Below are 8,111 nucleotides of genomic sequence, written 5' to 3' on the forward strand. Positions count from 1 at the left end.
GGATGAAAGTGAAGGACAGAAGTGTCTGCACCCACTAGAGTTTACACCCCCTGTAAGAGGGAAACATTTGGACCAGAATCTCCCGTTAAAACCATCTGGCACTAGCAGAGAAGCAGAACACTGACTATAAATCAAGAACCATTTCTTCATACCTGCTCCCATAACTTTCAATGTACTCCACACTACTGATGATGAGACAGTTGTCAGAGGGCCTTTATTACAGGAAAGTGCAATCCAGAAACATAACTGAGTTCAGTCTTGAAATTATTAGTGTTGTAGTTGTTGCACACACTTTTCTCCTTCCCACTCCTCAAATTATTTGTGTCTTGATCTAAATGTTTGTTAAACTCTGCAGCCCAGGAAAATGTGTTTTCTCCTTCCTATGTCTATTTACATTATCATTTGCTAAATATACTACATGTCTGATACTACTTCACTTTGCAGTTTCAAGGCATTTTGGTGCAAGACAGTTAGATTAACTTAGTGAAATGTCTGTAACTCATACAAACAATATCCAGAGGGCCAAAGTGTGGAATTAATATTTTTCATCCATAGATCTCAAAGGGTAAATATAACTATTCTCATCTTACACATGGACAAATTGAGGGACAGCGAGGGTAAGTGACTTATTCAGTCACACAGCAAATCAATGGCAAGGCCAGGAATAGAATCCTTGATTCCTTGTCTACTGCCCTACCTCCTGGGCTTCTGAGACACACAGTGTGTGTAATAGTTGCAGTGTGCCCACCCAGCCTGGCTGGTCTGCTGTAGGAAGGCTCATGCACACATCTATTCCCTACTTCCTTTGCTAAAGCTAGTGATTAATGTGAAGTGTAGTATACCACTGAGCACGATGCAGTGAAACAAAAACTTGCCAATTATTTTCTTTCCTACAGAATGAACAGCACACTCTATTCCAATGGTGAGGTAAGATGAGGCTTTTCAAGGGGCTCCTGACTTGGTCGCCCATGAGCTGTGAGGTGTTTATACCTGACATTAACTGCATATCATGCAAGAGCTTGAGCCCCTTCATTGTGATGCCTGTTTTTACTCACCTTTCATTTCAAACTCTTGGGTTGGTGGCAGTTGCATGTAGCAGAACCCTCTTCACACAATTCTCCCACCTGCACAGTCTATCTTTAATTGGCCTAGTTAGAAGTTTAGCCTGGAGGTGGATCCCAATGAACAGCTTTTGTGCTGGGGTATGCAAACCCCACACCAGGTCACACACGATTAATGAGCTGTCATAGCCTCAATCTGCTGCACCATACCTGTGAGAAATGTTAGGCCTGGAGGGAGGAGCTTAAAACAGGAAACCACTGCATAATTAGTAGCAGACCAGAGAAGAGTAGTCTCCCAATGCTCAGTTCCTAGAGAAGGGTTTGATGAAGGCTGGAGCTTTGTAAATGGCTGCTGCCTGAAAGCCACTGGCCCCTCCCTAAAGGGAGGGATAGCCTGACTCTGAACCACTATTGTTACAGACTAGCTCAAGCCTGATTGGGGCTACAGCTTACCAGAAGCTCTCTGAGGAAAGAATCCTACCATGTCTGTGTGACAATTTGTTGGTAGCCCAGAAGGGGTGGACTCTCCTAGACCCAGGTAAAGTGTTTAGTCTCTCGCCACTTGACCTGTTGCTTGCTGGAGGCCAGGTGAGTGTAAAGGCCCTGTCCCCCTCCGCCCCCGCAAAGTGTTCTGAGAGAGGAGCACAGCACAGTGAAAGGAGGCTGCTGTTCAGAAATGATTGTTAGGAATACCAGTGTGAGCAGGCCACTCAGGAAGACCTATCAGAAAGGTAATCTGAAATAAGATACTGTCCACACTGAATGGGAGTCAGGGATGGCTGATTATGTATTCATAGGCCTTTCCCCATAGTTTCATTTGATTCAGAATGATTCAGAACTATCCAACTGTGCACATTGTTAGCCAGTGTAAATTGTAGGTTCCTATTAATATTGGGGCTTGTCTACACAGAGTTATAGCTCTGCTGGTCAATTCCTAACACCCACACACCCCATGCTGGTCAGTTTCCTCATGGTGACAAGTCCTTGTCTTATCCTCCCTCCTTACTAATTCTTGCACTCATTTACTGAGTCTTGTTTTAAGATTATAAACTCTTCAAGGCATGGATCTTCCTATGTGTTTGTACAGCACCTACCACCCTGATCAGGTGGTAGGTGCTGTACAATAGGGCCCTGATCAGACTGGATGATACCCAGGGGTGAGCTGGAGCCCGTTCGCGCGAACCCGTTGTTAAATTTAGAAGCGGTTTTAGAACCGCTTGTTAACTAGCTTCCCTGCGAGGGAAGCTTTGATGGGCTCTGCCTGGGAAGCCTGTAATTCCTCCTCCCGGCCGCCGGGGGGCGCTGCGCTGTGCTGCGAGAGCCATGTGAGCTGCCTCCTGGCCCTGTTGCTGCTCCTGCTCTTTGGACCTCTGGCCCTGGGACTCCTGCTGCTGCCTGGTGAGTCCCTGGCTGCGTCCTGCTGCTCCCAGCCCCTCCCCCCCGTGTGAGTATCTGCGCCCCTCCCCCGCCTTCCCTGCCACAGCCAGCCCCTGCCAGCCCCAGCCCACAGCCACCCTCTGCCCCCAGCCAGCCCCTGCCCCACCCCCTGCCCACAGCCACCCACAGCCAGCCCCAGCCCACAGCCGCCCCCAGCCACCCCCTGCCCCCAGCCAGCCCCTGCCCCACCCACTGCCCGCCGCCACCAGCCCTGCCCCCAGCCACCCCCAGCCACCCCCTGCCCACAGCCACCCCTGCCCGCAGCGCCCCTGCCCCACCCCTGCCCCCAGCCACGCCCAGCCACCCCCTGCCCGCAGCCACCCCCTGTCCACAGCCGCCCGCAGCCACCCCCTGCCCACAGCCACCCGCAGCCCGCCCGTCTGCATCACCTGCCCACAGCCAGCCCGTGTCACTCCCTGCCTCCAGCTAGCCCTGCCCCACGCCCCTATCTGCAGCCAGCCCCACATCCACTGGTGCCCTGCAGTTCCCAGGGCAGTAACCCTGCACACCTGCTTCAATGAGGGGGGGGCAGGGAGCAGCTGGGACCCACACATGTGCACACCCTAGAGTGACCAGACAGCAAGTGTGAAAAATCGGGACGGGGGTGAGGGGTAATAGGAGCCTATATAAGAAAAAGACCCAAAAATTGAGACTGTCCCTGATCACCACCCACACATGTGAAACGGAGCTCATTTCTAGTTCAGCCCCATCTTTTTAAAAAAGAACTTTAGGTAGGGTTAAAATACATCTGTATTTTCCTGGACATGTCAGGCTTTTCGGTTCTTAATCACCTCCTGGGAAAATATGGACGTATGGTAACCCTATTGGTACAAAAAATACATGCTGTCGCACATCCCTTAAATCAGAACTTTTTATAGGGAACTCGTTGTTAAGATTTTGGCAGCTCATCACTGATGATACCACAAAACAAACAAGTTAACTGATTAAGCCTCTGCCCAGGAATTAAAAAAAAGGGCTTCCAAGGGTTTATTTCTTCATCACTGTCCAATAAAAAACTAGCCTCATTGAAACAGCTCTATAAAAATGAGCAAAGATAGGTAGATAAGATAAAGGGTCAGCATGCCTTTACCCTTAGTATTCAAAATACCATCAGGGATATTTTATGGAAAAGTTGAGGCAGCTATGATCCCAAGTCCTGCTAGAAAATGCATAACAACCACTACCAAGCATTGAATAATATTATGAAATTTTGATCTAAAGTGGGGGTTGGCAACCTTTTTGAAGTGGTGCGCTGAGTCTTCATTTATTCACTCTAAATTAAGGTTTTGCGTGCCAGTAATACATTTTAATGTTTTTAGAAGATCTCTTTCTATAAGTCTATAATATATAACTAAACTCTTGTTGTATGTAAAGTAAATAAGGTTTTAAAAATGTTTAAGAAGCTTCATTTAACATTAAATTAAAATGCAGAGCCCCCCGGACCGGTGGCCAGGACCCGGGCAGCGTGAGTGCCACTGAAAATCAGCTCCCGTGCTGCAGATTGCCCAATATAAATATTCTCTACATCCCTAGCAAATGAATAGCAGACACATAATGATAGTTAGCAGGGTGCCAGATATCTGAAGCTACATGCCTTTGCAAGGGTACATTGTCATCCAAAGGCAGGCTCCCCATTACATTTCTTCCCTTCTTCCTGACCCCTTCCTTTAATACTTCAGTGCTTCTTTAGTGAGCTTTGTAAGGTAAGGCAGTAATTCACCTACCCTTCTCTCCTATGGGCTGAGTGTGCCAGTGTTATACAGGCACAGCTTCTGCAAGAGACAATAGATGCAGACAAGTGTCGTCTATGTGGTAGCATGTGACTATGCTGTCCAAACCATAGTTAGCCCTATGAAACCCAGGCAAGAATGTTTTAGACCCACTGCAATATTATGTGATATAGCATATCCACTACCACACTAAGTTATATGTGTAGGAAATGAGAAATAATCTAAGGATGGAGGGCAACACTTTTACAGCTAAATGGCCAGCACTTTTATCTGAGATGGAGCCATTACTATCTCTTAAAGAAGGCTCTCTAGTTACAGCCCCTGACCTACCTTTCAGCTCTTGTCAGTACACCTCCATCTAAGGCCCAGGAGTACTAAATAAAAAAAGGTTAACTACATTATTTCCAATAACTCATTTAAAACAGCCAAACACTATACATGGTAAGTCCCTGTAACCCTTTCTTTGAGTTTAAATTGCATAATATACAATATAATGTATCTAGGCTTTAAACCCAGCAGTGCCATCTATTGGTACACTACAGTATAGGAGTAAAGAAGTGAACTGCTCACAGCTTTCCAGGTGTCCCCTGCCAAATATGTAATGTATTCTACAGAGTTCAGATAGCTGAGTGGCTGAACAATGGGAAAGAAGCTGGCAGGTCTCCACCATGAGTGGAAAATGCCAGCAGCAGCAGGGGTAACTTTCACCTTCGTTAAAATAAAGGGACTCTAGCCTGTAGCTGCACAGCAACAGACCTGCTTGGGTCCTATGTGTAGTGATCCAAAGTGGCATTGGATTCCAGCTTCAAGACAGGCAGAGCTGACTTGTATGAGTTCTTGGCAGGGGGGTGGGGAGGGAACCTCTTCTTCTAACTGAAAAGGTTATGCAGTGACCAATAGCGGGGTGTCACACTTCATAGCTTCTGTCAGCTAAGCTCACTGCACACACCAGAGGTTTCTTGCATTCCTCCATTTCCTTCCCTCCCACTGTGCCATCATCCCAACCCCCTGTTTCAAGGGCTCCTACAACTCCCTCTAATCTCCCCTGTGCCATGGGTTGTGTGCCCCATTTACCAGGGTCCCCATTCTTTCCCATAGCTGGTGCTCTGTGTACCTCCCATTCGGGTCCCCCACGGCTTGGGCTGTGTTCACATTCCCATTTACACTACCATAATTTTTAATCTGGTATTCAGTGTGTCTACCTGTTAAATTCTACAGGGAGGATAAGCAAAGATGACATGAGGTACTGTTATAATGCAAGATGTTAATATGGCACCCATATATAGCTCTTAAAGAAGGCTCTCAAGTTACAGAACCTGACCTAGCTTTCAGCTCTTGTCAGTACACCTCCATCTAAGGCACAGGAGTACTAAATAAAAAAAGGTTAACTACAATATTTTTTCTTTCCAATAACTCATTTAAAACAGCCAATCACTGTATACATGGTAAGTCCCTGTAACCCTTTCTCAGAATTTAAATTGCATAAAATACATGTATCTAGACTTTAAACCCAGCAGTGCCATCTATTGGCGCAACCCAATATAGTAGTAAAAAAAAATGAACTGCTCACAACTTTTCAGCTGTCCTCTTGCAAATGTGTAATGTAATGGCACCTATATCTATATAGTCTGAGCTACAGAAAATGGCAGAGGTGGTTGAAGCTGTACTAAACAGATGGTAGAAGATCTGTGTGTGTTCCCTGTCCTCCTTTGGTTTTCCAGTTTTTGCCAAATTTAATAAGGTTCAGGCCATTGATCCTTAGAACATTCCCTAAACTTTTGGAATTGATTAGCATTCAAAAGTTGTTACATACTTAAAGATGCTATCACATTAAGACCTTTGCAAACTCAGCCAGTGTGAGGAATATTCATTCCACACCGCCCCTGACTGGCTTACTATGGGGGCTAGAAGGGGCCAATTAACTTTATAGGCTGCACCTGAAGGGGAGTCAGAGTTTGATAAGGATTAATTACAGCTGAAGCCAGTGGGGGTAGGATTATAAAACTGGGAAGTGCAGCTACAAGGTGGCTGTAGGGAAGGGTTTACAGCCTTTCATGATAGGCAAATGGAATCAGGAGGATGCCCGGGGGGGGGAATAAGTCCTGGGATACTGGCTGGGTCAAGGTCTAGGTCTAGGAAGGGTGAAATAGTCACAGGGAGCAGAAAAAGCTCTGGTGGTAAATGCAGAGACAGGCCATGAAGGAGGTTGGGGGCAGAAAGGAGCCTGGGAAAACATAGACTGAGCAGATTTGAAAGGCCAGTCTTAGTGCCCTTGGCTGGAACCCAGAATTGTGGGGTGGGGGGCCCTGGGTTCCCCTACTAGTTGTGGGGAAGTGGCACAGGATCCAGAGGTAGAGTGGAAGACAGTCTGAAATGGCATCTGGACAGCTTGTCTGGTGAGGACTTTGATACCCTAGAAGTGGGGGCGGGAACTGTGTAGTGAGCTAGAGGGCTGAGACTCAAAGAGGGAGTACTTCAGTCACAGAGAGAGAGAGAGAGAGACACCATAGCATGAGCAACTGACAACAGGAGACAACAGCTACTTCCTGGGCCTAGACACAAGGAGGTGCAACTGTGGTGAATGGAGCCTTTTACAGCCAATAATAGGGATGTTCAACTTTTTAAAAAATAAGATTTTGCAGAATGATAGATCCATAATTAAGTATAGGGATGTATAAACTTTATAATACTATCTTGAATGTATTTTTGGAGAATTCTAGCTAAGGTATTTGTATGTCACACTGTGACAAGTATGGCTGTTAGTACCAGATGTGCAAGGTGAGGACAGAAGGTTTAACCCCTGCCCCCACCCCCCTAAAAAAAAAAGGCAGTTAAATAAAGTGATTGCATACAATGTCACTATAAGGCTATTGAGTAAGATCTTTTATGAAAACTTGTAAAGTGCTGAACTTAATAGTCGTGATGAGACGTTCAGGGTGTATATGTTGTAATTGTAACTCTGGTGTGACTTCAGCATCACCTCACAACAAGTGGTGAAGCAATTGGCCAGGAAAGGGCTACCTCCCCACTGAGAGGAGATTGGCTTCAAGCACCTAGCCATTGTTCAGCCCAGGAGAAAAACAATGAGGAATCATCAAAACAAATGGGAACAGCTTGAAACTGAAAAGAAAACAGCAGTCTTCAAAAACTAAAGAGATGAGGGAGTCGTCCCCACTTGGAACATCTGTAGTGACTGAAAGAAAAACTCCCCTCAAATATACCTGTAACCCCTTTTAAAATGGAAGAGGTTTGAACTGAAGGGCACCCAGAACTAGGGGGACAGTCTGAAGGTGGGAGGTTGTCAGTGAACAATGGAACACTTATGTGGCTAGGGGGTATAGTGGGAAACTGATTAAAGACAATAAGTTTCCCTTTTGTAGAAAAGGGATTTTATCTAATATGAAAGTGTAAAGCCTGAGGTTGTCTTTGGTTTGTTTTTCTTTTAAAAATGAGGAGTCTGGTGGCACCTTAAAGGCTAACAGATTTATTTGGACATGAGCTTTTGTGGGTAAAAAACCCACTTCTTCGGATGCATGGAGTGAAAATTACAGATACAGGCATAAATAGACTGGCACTTAACAGAAGGGAGTTACCTTACAAGTGGTGAACCAGTGTTGACAAAGCCACTTCAGTCAGGGTGGATGTGGTCCACTCCCAATAATTGATGAGGCAGTGTCATACCAAGAGAGGGAAAATGGCTTTAGTAGTGAGCCAGCCACTCCCAGTTCCTATTCAAGACCAAAGTGATGGTGTTACAATTGCAAATGAATTGTAGCTCTGCAGTTTCTCTCTGAAGTCTGCTTTTGAAGGTTTTTTTTGTGTTGCAGGATGGCTACTTTTAAATCTGTTGTTGAATGTCCAGGGAGATTGAAGTGTTCTCCTA

Source organism: Mauremys reevesii, unplaced genomic scaffold (assembly GCF_016161935.1).
Source record: "Mauremys reevesii isolate NIE-2019 unplaced genomic scaffold, ASM1616193v1 Contig118, whole genome shotgun sequence".
Taxonomy (NCBI): Eukaryota; Metazoa; Chordata; order Testudines; family Geoemydidae; genus Mauremys; species Mauremys reevesii.